This window comes from Eschrichtius robustus, chromosome 4 (assembly GCF_028021215.1).
Source record: "Eschrichtius robustus isolate mEscRob2 chromosome 4, mEscRob2.pri, whole genome shotgun sequence".
NCBI classification, from domain to species: domain Eukaryota; kingdom Metazoa; phylum Chordata; class Mammalia; order Artiodactyla; family Eschrichtiidae; genus Eschrichtius; species Eschrichtius robustus.
The window spans coordinates 113,191,554-113,203,662 of NC_090827.1; positions in this window are offsets into that span (position 1 = coordinate 113,191,554).

Genomic DNA, 12,109 nt, shown 5'->3' on the forward strand with positions numbered 1-12,109 from the left:
AGAACAGCCATCTTGTAACCCTGATGATGAGAACTATGGGCTATAGATGGTGGATTAGAAACTAGACCAGTCTGGGTCTTTCGTGACTTCACTGAGCAGCTGCATAAGCCCTCGGCTGCTTAGGAAATGCAAGTTTAACTTGCCTCCATGAAAGAAGAAGGGAGAATAAATACAAGATAATTTCATGGCCTCCTAACCCCAACGTGAACCCGTGGGCTCCATCTCCAGGCTGCTCCTGATCTTTCCTTACTGACTATGTTCCCTGTAAAGTTCAAACTTCAGCATCAGAGGTGGAGATAGCCTTGTAGACACTCCTTAACCAGATGTGCAATGGCATATAAATTGCATACAAATCTCTCTCCCTGTCTTTACTTTTTTATTTTGAAATAATTTCAAACTTACAGAATGGTTGCAAGACATGTATAGAAAACATGTATATCCTTCTTCCAGATTCACCAATTTTATTACATTTGCATTATCATAATTGCTGTCTCTCTGTACACACACACACACACACACACACACACACACACGAGTGGGGTGGAGAGAGGAGAACAGTATCCCCAGTTCATCCATTGCAAGGTTCCTCCCTATCAGCATCTGTGGATTCAACCAACCGGATCATGTAGTACTGTAGTATTTACTATTGAAAAAATCCAACTATAAGTGGACCCATGCAGCTCAAACCCATGTTGTTAAAGGGTCAACCCTGACCGATAGTCATTATGAAGTTATAATTAATAATAATTATAGCTAAGATTTGTTGAGCCACCTCCTAAACACTGGGCTCTGCTCTGAATGTTTTACAACCATCTATATCTCATCATAGCCCAGAGGGGCAGAAACTGTCGTTTTCCCCATTTCAGCACAAGGAAATGGAAGCACAGAGAGGTTAAGTAACTTCCCAACTCACACAGCTAGCAAGTGGCAGGACTAACTTCAAACCCACACATTAACTGCCACCGGAAATCATCTCATGTCAAGTTAACCCGTAGAACCCATCTTCCCACTGAGCACCATGTCTTGTAACCTTTTCTCCAAAGAAAAGTAGGTTCCATAGGTGAAGCAGAATCTGTATGAGACAGATTACAAAATACAGGCAGTGAGCATACACTGAACACTCTCTGTGTTCTAAGAACTTTGATAATTTATGTGGCAGATACAAGATAATTACAACATATTTCCCTTTCTCAAGTGTTTGCAGCCTAGTGGAGAAAGCTGACCTGGTCTCTGCTGAGCTGCTGTGTTTCCATCTCAGGCTAACCCGGCCTGGTACCATCTGGCCAGCCCCAGAATAATGGACCCCTATCCCTAGAACGCTCTGCACACAAGGTCCCAAACGCCCTTGCCTTGAACCCTCTTTCATCCATGTCTCCTACTTTATGCTTGTGTTAAGCTGGCTTCTTATAGTTTGCTTCAATCTTTATTTCTGGTTCCCCGATTCTGATAGTAGGTTTGGCAAATCTGCTAAGATCCTTGACGGTCTGGTCTCCCTTGGGCCTAGTTCTGCCCATGATCTCCAGATTTGCCTGCTCCTGGCTGTCCTGTGTAACCAGTTTGTGTGTTCAGTCTTTGATGCTTATCGGCCTGGGAAGGAAATCTGTCCCTCAGTGGCCACCAACCAGACAGCTTCAAACCCGTCTACTCATGAAGAGTGCCAGGGAGCAAAGCAAGGAAGAGGTGGGCAGAGTAGGTAAAGTACTACACTCAGACTAACTTCAATGAGCCAGCCTCAAGCTTCCATATTTGAATATTCTTTCTTGAGCCAATTACGAAGTGAGATTGTGGGCCAAGAACAAGAAGCTTACAACAGGGGAAACTGTGGGTAAAAATAAAATAAAATCAAAGGGGCCGGGAGAGAGTGAAGAAGAGATAAGTAAATCAACATACTAGGTACACAGATATGTTATATAGTGTATATACCATATATATAGTATAGTTGCTATGTACTATAGTAGACTATAGTATATATAGTACAGTAAACTATATCTATATAGTTTATTATATAATATATATTACATATGATAAAAACAACAAATTAGATCCCTCCAACAAAAAAGCAAAGAAAGGAGAAAGTAATAAAGAAGAATTCAACACAGAGCATAGCAGAGTCTAACTTCTCTAACACATTGTCTTAGTGTCTCTGGGTATCTTTAAAGGGCCAGACGTACACCTCCAACTTAGAGGGAGTGTCCTCTTAAACAATCTATCATGTGTCCACCATATTGTTTGTTCAGCCTTTTCTAAAATTTATGGTAGTGGTTAGAAAGATGAGAACAGTGACTTCTATCCATAAATCAATGGGCAGGTGAAAGTTGAAAGGTCACTTTGAAGTCTAGCCGCAATGACAGTGTAGAGAGTTGAGCATCCCTTGTGAATTCATGAGAAGAGTATAGTAGAGATTTCCTAGTACCTGTTTTTCAGAAACCCTTTTTTCAAGTTTTTGAGGTTAAGTCCATCTCTTTGATCAGCATTCTGTTTCCTTGAGAAAGAATGCACAGCGCACAGAACAAAGGGTGGAGAAGGAGACAGTGTCATGCCACAACAGTCAGGAGCACAGGGTCTACTCTCTTCTTTCACCCCTGATTTCCAGAGTGACCTTAGGCAAATCCCTTATGTTATCTGTGCTTCCTATGCCTTCCTTTGCAAAGTAGAGAAAACTTAGCCTATGTTATGAGCAGCATGAAGGAAAGGGAGATAAGGCTGTAAGGACTTCGGGTTTAGCAGGGAGAAAAATACTGCAGGGAAAAAATTACCATGCACACACAAAATGTAATTTATGGTTAAGCCTGAGAAAGCTGGGTGAAGTTCCCCTTGATCTTACACACAAAGGTACAAACCGGAAGACGCTTGACCCAATTCAGGATTTCTTTCATTTCTTGATTTAAGTTTTAGATAAAATGTGATTGAAATGTATTTTTACTCAGCCTTATATAATAACCCAATCACAAACTGAAATCTCTCCTTCCTTACTTGCGAGTTAAGAAATGTAGAGGTCAGACTGAATCTTTTGATCTGAGTTTCCCTAAGCCGATCAGACGACTTACCCATTGTCCCTTCTTCCTGTGTTGATTCTCTCCATATACATTTGCTCAACACCCATAAAATGGCAAACATGCTATGAGAGGGAGTCTAGCGTAGACTCTTCAAGTGGCTACTCAAAGAGCGGTCCATGGGCCAGCAGCATCAGTACCACCTGTGAGGTGGGTAGAAATGCAGACTCTCAGGCACCAGCTTAGACCTGCTGAATCAGAACGTGCATTTTCAACAAGATCCCAAGGTTTGTTTGTCTCTAAGCCCATATTTTAAGCCAGTGCTTAAGTCACTGGGAAGCTTGGAGTCAAGAAATCTAAGTTCAGTTTGCAATTTGGCCACTTTCTTGCTCTATGATCTTGAGAAGGTAATCAACTTTATAAGCCTAAGTTTACTCATCTGAGAAAAGAAGATGATAATTACACTTGCCTCTTAAGTTTGTTTTGAGGATGAAATAGAGCTCTTTATTGCACGGTGCCCAGCATAGAGGTAACCCTCAATTAATATTAGTTGTTTTATCAGTTTTGTTGTTATTATTATTATGATTAGCATATGGCTCCTATTCTATGAGAAACTAATAGCCTAGAAGATGGAGAAGCATGTGGACAAATCAGCATACCAATCTATTACAGGCACCATAAGACACTTTGTTCCAGATCTTTCTCCCAGAGATCCATGGCCTTTCACCTATGAAACATCATCTCTCCCATCCAGGCACCAGAATCCAAATAGAGCCTAAGATTAAAACCACAGTCCCTACTTATCCCAAAATATACACAGAAGCTATCTGTCGGATAAAAAAATGAATGAGTACAACCAGAGAATTTTCACTTTTCACCGTCTTTTGTGTTGTTTTGTTTGTTACCTCTTCTATATTGGAAAGCCTGTGATTCTGGCCCTGACAATACACCCTCACGGATCTTAAGCTCATGGGTCTTCAGAGTGAGTATTTAAGATATAGATCCCAAGCCAGAACTGGATCCAGAAGTTTATAGGACTCTCAATCAAGATGGAAGCTCACCAGAAACAGAGGATCTGGACATGCTGAATTGAAGTACTGAGGATAGAGCAGGACAAGAAGAATATGCCCCCTACATTGTTTTCCTTCCTTCTTTTTATCTTTTTATGCTCTCTTACCCCTCTGCCAGATCCTTAAATTTTGGAGTGCCTAGGGTTCTGTTCCAAAATGGCTTATCTTCTCTAGCTATTCTCTTTCTCAGGTAATTGTATACAGTCTCCTGCCTTTAAATATATAGATACAGGAAGGTTTCCAAATTTGCATTTCTAGACCTGATAACTTCTCTGAGTCCTAGGCTCGTGTGCATGACTTCCTACACAGCATGTGCACTTAACAACCTGCAACTTAGCTTGGCCCAGAACAGAACACTTGTTTCCCCACATCACCCCTGCTCCTACCAAAACCCACTCTCCCCTAAGCCTCTGGATCTCAGCAAATAGAACCAGCATCAATCCAATTTCTAAAGCCCCAAACTAGGAACAATTCTTGATTTTCTTCTTTTACCCTTACCCCAACCTGATCCATCAACAAGTTCTATGAGCTTTTTATCCAAAATGCATCCTAAATCCTGTCTTTTTTAATCATCTCTACCACAGAAACCTGAATCCAGGTCAGCACTGTCCATCACCCAGTTCCAGAGTCATCGTCCTTCCTGTTATCCCCACCTCCATGCCTGTGCCCTGAAGTCTTCTCTCCACACAGAAGCAGAGGAGCTTTATAAACAGTCAGTGTAATCTCCCTGCATAAAGCCATGCCCCAAGTTCTTTACTATGTCCTTCAAGGCCCTTCATGGTGTAGTCCCTGCTCCTTTCATGAACTTCATCTCTGGTCACATTCTTCTTCATCTCTAGGCTCCAGCCACACTGACCTTCTTGCTTTCCCAAGAACAGCACATCAAGTACATTCATTTCAGGACCTTTGAATCTGCCATTCCTTCTATTTGTAATACTTTCCTTCAGACCTTCCCATGATGATCTTATCATTCTGTCCCACCACAAAAGTCATGTCAGAGCCTCCCACCTCCAGCTATGGCAGCACCGTCAGTTCCTCTTTAACACACAGATCAATTTTCTCTTTTTCATAGCACTTATCAGGACCCAACATTATCCTCATAACATTTTTATTTACATATTCATTTTCTGTTTCTTCCTCTAGAATATAATTTCTTTAAGGGCAATGATTAGGTCTCTCTTGTTTGCACCAATACCTAGAACATTGTCTTGCACGTGGTAGGTACTTACTATACACCTGTTGACCAATTGATCTCATTTTGAAGGTGCAGGCTCAGCCTACTCTATTTATGCTGTTTTATATCTTAAAGCAGCTGCCCTGTGTGGTCAGTTTAAAAAATAACACTTGATGATAATTAGGGAGCTCTGTGGCTTTTTTAAAACAGCTAATGTTTTTTATGAACCATTTGAAATATGAATACAAAGCTTCTTGTTTACATGCCTTAGTTGTTCTTTTCTTTAAACCATTATATATAACATTTGCACAAAAGATGTTGTATCCCAAAACAGATTTTTAAAAATATTGTTATGTATTCATCAAAAGAGAGAAACCATGTGTTTCATCTTGTTGCATGTTTAAGAATTATCTCTGCTTGGTGACACTGGTAAGGCCAGAGAATTGGAATGGAAATTGTTCTCAGAATAAAAGTGGTGAAGTGAAAAATAGTAAATCAAAAAAAAAAAAAAAATCAAATCAAAAAATATTAAATAAAAAGTGGTCTCGTTTTCTATTTCCCAGAGCCAGTGTAGAGAAACTAGCCTTTGAAACAATCTGTATCATACTAATCTGAGAATGGAGTGTAAGCTTCATGAAGCCAAGGGCACCTGTCTGTATTCACCATTATTTTACCCCTGGCTATACCTCAGGGCTTGGAAAATAGTCAGGGTTTAATAAATCTTTAATGAATGAATAAATAAAGTGGAACCTCATTATGAAGGATACTATTAGTGTTGTTAGCATGGAGTCATTCATTTCACAAGCGCTGTGTTAGTGGCTAGTGATAAAGAAAGCAATAACAGAGCATCACATCATGATGGACAGAGAACGTGAGGGACTTTGTAGACCTTGCCCCTTATGTGAGTTCTGCCTCTGGGTAACTTTGGACAAGTCCCATGACCCCTTGTAATCTAAGTCCCGACTTCAGCTTTGACTGCTGAGGCTTTTACTTGAGCATCTATTTCAAAGAAGGGTATCCAAAAAACACACTACCAGTCACAGGACTAGATAAAGAGCTGGTCGCCCCTTCCGCACCACCAGGCCTCTTTGTTTTAGAGATCTCCACTGATTTAAATAACTGACATTTTGGGCCACTTGTTTCTCTTTTTCCTTGCTTTAAATTGCCCCTCTCATACATTAAATTCACCAATAGGAGACTGGGATTAACAGATACACACTACTACATATAAAATAGATAACCAACAAGGACCTACTGTATAGCACAGGGAACTATACTCAATATTTTGTAATAACCTATAGGGAAAAGAATCTGAAAAAGAATATATATATATATATATATATATATATATATATATGTATGTATAAAACTGAATCACCTTGCTGTACACCTGAAATTAACACAACATTGTAAATCAACTATACTTCATTTAAAAAAAAAAAGCAAACTTAGTAAAAAAACAAACAACAAAAAAGAGTGAATCTATGAAACTCTAGCCCTTACCCTCGACCCCAAAGAAAGTAGAATCCCAGAGCAGTGTTCTTTCTCTAACTGCAACCCCGCTGTGTGGCCCCAGGTGTGCTGTGTGATTTCCAGGACCTGAAAGTAATAAACCTTATTTCTTTCACAGTTTCCTGATGGTTATTTCTGAGGGTGTCTTGCAATCCTAACAAGAACCACAGCATTGGTTATCAGTAGGCTGAGATCGACACACAACACCCTTGGAGTCTCAGCCCCTTCATAGGAAGAAGGGAAGCATAGGACTACTTAACAATAGTAGCTACAGCATACTTAGGATGAGTCATGAGTCTGACACTTCAGTGAGTTCTCTACATGTGTAGAGATTTAATTTAATCCTCACCACAGATGTACAAAATATGTGTTATATCCTCATTATTAATATAGCCTTGGAGAGGTTATGATATTTGCCCACTGTCTCAAGTTCAAGGAGTGATCTAGATATTCCTGACTACAAAGCCCAGGCTTTGGGCTCTCCACCTCATGCCTCTCTACCAAGGCTGACCACATGCCCAAGTTGGCTAGCGACAGTCCCAGCCCTACCTGGTCACCACGTGCCTAGGGGCTTTTCACTTTGGGACTCTGTGGTCCCTCTGTTAGAGACAGTCATCACGTGTGCTCTGTTCACCCTCTGACTTTTGCCATATCCTAGACAGAACAAGGGACCACATGGCCATGGAGAAACTCAGGTGAAGCATGACCACGTGCCTCTGGTTAAAGGAATCCGAGTGGTATGAATTCTTATGGAGAGTCAGGTGTCCTTGAACAAATTCAAATTCATTTGCCTAAACGAGAATACGAGTGTTAAACTGGTGACAGTGATGATAATAGTAATAGTAAACACAACAATTAGAAGATTAAACATAATTTTCTAATCTAGATTAGGTAACCAATTAAGTGTTTATTTATTTGAAATCCTGAGGATTACTGAGGATTTACTCCTTGTCAGAGAAACTAAGGCACTTTATTACCATCCTTTTACCTAAAATTCCTAATCTCTGAGCCTCTTTTCTCTCTCATCTGTCAAATGGAAATAACAGTCCCAACCTGATAGATTGAAGTGGTTATCATTCAAAAAGAAAAATGCATTGAAAGGACCAGCCCCTAGCCCACTAAATGTTTGCCCCATCCCCGTTAGTCCAAGTACCAAGACAGAGTTATATATAAAGGTCAGTGTGTTCTTGTATTCTTTTATTCAGCGAATATTGTACATACATGAACCCACATACTCATTCAGCAGATGTCTATAGTACACATACTATACATGAGGTGTGACACAATCAATGCAGATGAATCCAGCTGTTGCTTCCAAGATTCCCTTCTAGGCGGGTGCCTCTAGTGAGAGGAAGGTGAAATCTACAGAATGCCAGGGGTCAGGCATCCGGCTAATGTCTCACAAACACAATTTCATTTAAATCTCACAGCGGCCCTATGGGGTAGAGGTTCCAATTCATACTTTACAAGTGAGGAGCCTGATATGGGGGGAATGTAAGTGATTTGCCCAAGGTCAAGATTAGCCTTGGTTTCCAGGCATGAAAGCCCATCTTCTTCTTACACAGCCCTCTATGTATCCGTGAACATGTATACACTTCCTCTTGGCCCCTTTCATCATTCAGAGATACAATATGCCAAAGAGTGATTTAATGACAATGATAACCACTTCCCAACTACAGAAGCCTTTGCAGTTTTTCCATCTCTTTCACATTTATTACTGTGTGCTTGCTATGAACGGGTTCACTCCCGCCTCACTGCCTTTTATTTTCATAGGCATGGCAAGTACAGGATGTGATAAATACCCTGAACAAGGAAACGTTTAGCCTAAGCTATTATTGGCAGCATCTATGACGGATGACTTAATATAACCCCAAAAAGCCCAATGTGATGACTAATATGTAGTTAAAGGTAGTTGGAAATTTCCTTTGTAAAAAATTATATGGAAGTAACTCGATTAACTTTGAAAGAGAGAAAAAGCCAAGAAAAATACGCACATAATGATTTACTCCTCCTTGCCGGGGTAGCAATAAAGATAAGATTTACAACCCCAAGAGCAGCTAGAGAGGGAATGAACACGTTTCACTCTGCATACCGAATGCTCAAAATGTATCTGCATAGGCAGGGTAAATAGGAAAGCTCTGGGACTCCAGGAACCTCGGCAAATCCTCTCTTCAGCCGTCTCGTCCAATCTCTTTAACAGGGAAGGAAACTGAGGCATGTGTGAGAGTGTCTGATTTGGGGTCCACTGAGTCGGGATCTTCTCCTTGACAGGGAGAGAAATAAAGCTTGGTATCAGAGAAGGACATGAGCTCTGGGTTCCTGGCCTCAGCTTGCTGGCTGCATTCTGGGTGCCTTAGGACAAATCACCTAATCCCTCTGAGTGTCAGATTCTTTGGATGAAGAATCTGGATAATAATGCCAACTTCCTAGGATTATAAAAGGTAAGTGGCTTATTGCATATAAAATATTCAGTATAATGCCTGGTATGTAATAGTTAAAACCAAAAATATTCATTGCTTTCTTCCTCTACGTAGTTCCTGTCATTCCATGGAAGGCCACAAACAGTCTTTCCTAATTCTCTCTCCAACTCTATCCCCACACCAAAGAAAATCATAAGATTGTCATTGACCCCACAGGATAAGCATGGAGCCATGCAATCAGTGTATCTATGTTTGTAAATATATATATATCTCTCCCAAAAGTGTTAAATGTTCACCTTCTCACTATTATTGTTTGGCCACCACTGCTGGGTTTGCCTCCACTTTCATTAAGCGCAGTTTAATTAGAGTCCTGGCATAAGGCATTGTGCTTATGCGGGGACTGGAGAAAGTGGCCAGAAACATCCGTTCGTGACATCGCTGGCGGATGGAAGTCTTACCAGTCATAAGCACATCTGGGAAGATAAAACTGCTGTTCCTCTGCGATTCCTGTTAGCTCTACCAATGCTGATTCTGTGTTGTCAGGACTTTCCCCAAGCTTATCCCGGAGCCTTTCTTCTTCCCCTCTTCCTTTCAGGACTATTCCCTTTGTTCTTAAGAATAAAATGCAAACTCCGCGCCGTGGCCTTTAGGTGCCTGGCACCTGTCTCCAGCCTCCTCACGGGCTCTGGCCCCATACACCTTTCTGTCCCTCTCACACTCAGAACATTTGTCCACGCTCTCACCTCCTCCTAGAATGTCTTCCCCAGAACTGCTACTTTCACCCTTGCAGGTGTCTGCTCAGATGTCACCTCCTTAGAGGTGACACTTCCCTGAGTATCTCATCCTTAGTATGCCTCCCTCCTACTTGGTCCTCTACCACCTTCCCTAGGTTAGCTTTTAAATACTACATATCAAAGATCTGTACCTAAGTGGACATTTATTTACTTGTTCATTTGTTGCCACCAGTAAAGTGAGCTTAGAGAGTGTCTTACTATCCTAGGGCTGCTAGAAAAAGTAACACAAACTGAGTGGCTTCAAATAACAGAAATGTATTAGCTCCTAGTTCTGGTGGCCAGGAGTCTGAGGTCGAAGTGTCAGTAGTGCTGTTTCCTTCTGGAGGCTCTGAGGGAGACTCTTTACCTGGCTTCTCTCCAGCGTCTGGTGGTTCCAGGCAGTCCTTGGTGATCCTTGGCTTGTAGACGCGCCACCCCACCCTCTGCCTCACATGACTTTCTCCTCTGTGTCTGTGTGTCTGTGTCTCAAATCCCCCTCTCCTTTCTCTTGTAGGGACACCAGCCATTGAATTTACAGCCCACCCTAAATCCAGGATCTCATTCTGAGACTTTTAGCTAAATTACATCTGCAAAGATGCTATTTATAAATAACTTCATCTTCACGGTACCAGGAATTAGGACTTGGACATCCTCTTTTGAGGGAGGAGCATAATATAACCTACTACAGAGAGCAAACACCTTCTCTCTCTTGGGGACCACCTGAGTCCCTGAGCCCAGCATAATTAATGCCTTTCCCCCAACAGGCTTTCATTAAATATGTTTTGAGTGAATGAACACCGTCACTTTAAGACATTCCCTGTCTGATCCCAAAGTCTTGGCAGGTGGCCCCTCCAACTTGGAGAGCTGCAGCTTCTCGACTGTCTGAGCAGCTCACTGCTTCTCCCATCATGGAAGATCCACGAAGCTCGCCCCCTGGCTGGAGCAGTGCAGTAAGACCGCATGGCTGTCCGCAGACAAGCTGTGTTAAACAGTGCCGTGCATGCTGCCCAGAGTCAGAGCAGGCTCTGTATCCGCTGGGCTCCCTGGTGATAAATGTCAGCGCTCTTGCTGCCTGCTCAGATGACCTCCCTTCCCACAGGGCCATTGGATGTGGTAGATTCCTGGTTACAAATTCCTGCTCCCATTCCACCCTGACATCACCTATTGGTTTTCCCTCTTCCCTTTATCTCAATCATCAAATTTGTCCCTATCCTAAAATCGCTTCCTTAGCAATGATCACCCATACTATAGCCCAATCTACTTCCTTGCATGATTATGTGCTTTCATAACATACTTCTCCTTCAAAAGACTTAATCCATCAGTCAATAGTTATTAGCATAGCTGCTTGTACAACATCTGGCTTCCTCAGTAATCTCTGAGCTTCATGAGGGCAGCCTCTGTCCATTCTACGAGGAGAGTGCAGCCCCCATGCCTGAGAGCTAGAAGATGCTGAACACGTGCAACTGACCACCTGAATGTGTGCACCACACTCTCATCTGAGCCTCTACTTCTCTCATCCACTCTTCAACTTCCCAACTTCCTGCATCCTGGACTCAGCCCACCACTCGCTGTACACTGTTTTCATGATCCGTGTTACCGTACGCAACAAACGCTGTTTCCCAACATCCAATTCATTCCCATCAAGTCCGATTTATGGTACCCATCGCATAGCCACTGACTTCCTCCACATCTCCATCATTCCACTCTGGTGGGTGGATTCCTACCTGTATCAGTCTGCTAGGGCTGCCATAACCCAGTACAACAGACAGGGGAGAATAAACAACAGAAATGTATTTTCTCACAGTTTCGGAGGCTAGATGTCTGAGATCAAAGTGTTCACAGGGTTGATTTCTTCTACAGCCTCTCTCCTTGGCTTGTAGATGGCTGTCTTCTCCCTGTATCTTCATATGGTCTTCCCTCTGCCTGTGTCTCTCTCCTAATCTCTTCTTAAAAGGACACCAATTGTATTGGATTAGGACCCACCCCAATGACCTCAATTTAACTCAGTTACTTCTTTAAAGACACTGGCTCCAAATACAGCCACATTCTGGGGTACTGGGGGCTAGGACTTCAACATATGTATTCTGGGGGGATAAATTCAGCCCGTAATGCTACCCATCCTTCAGATTTCAATTCAAATATCACTTTGATGGAGAAGTTTTTATTG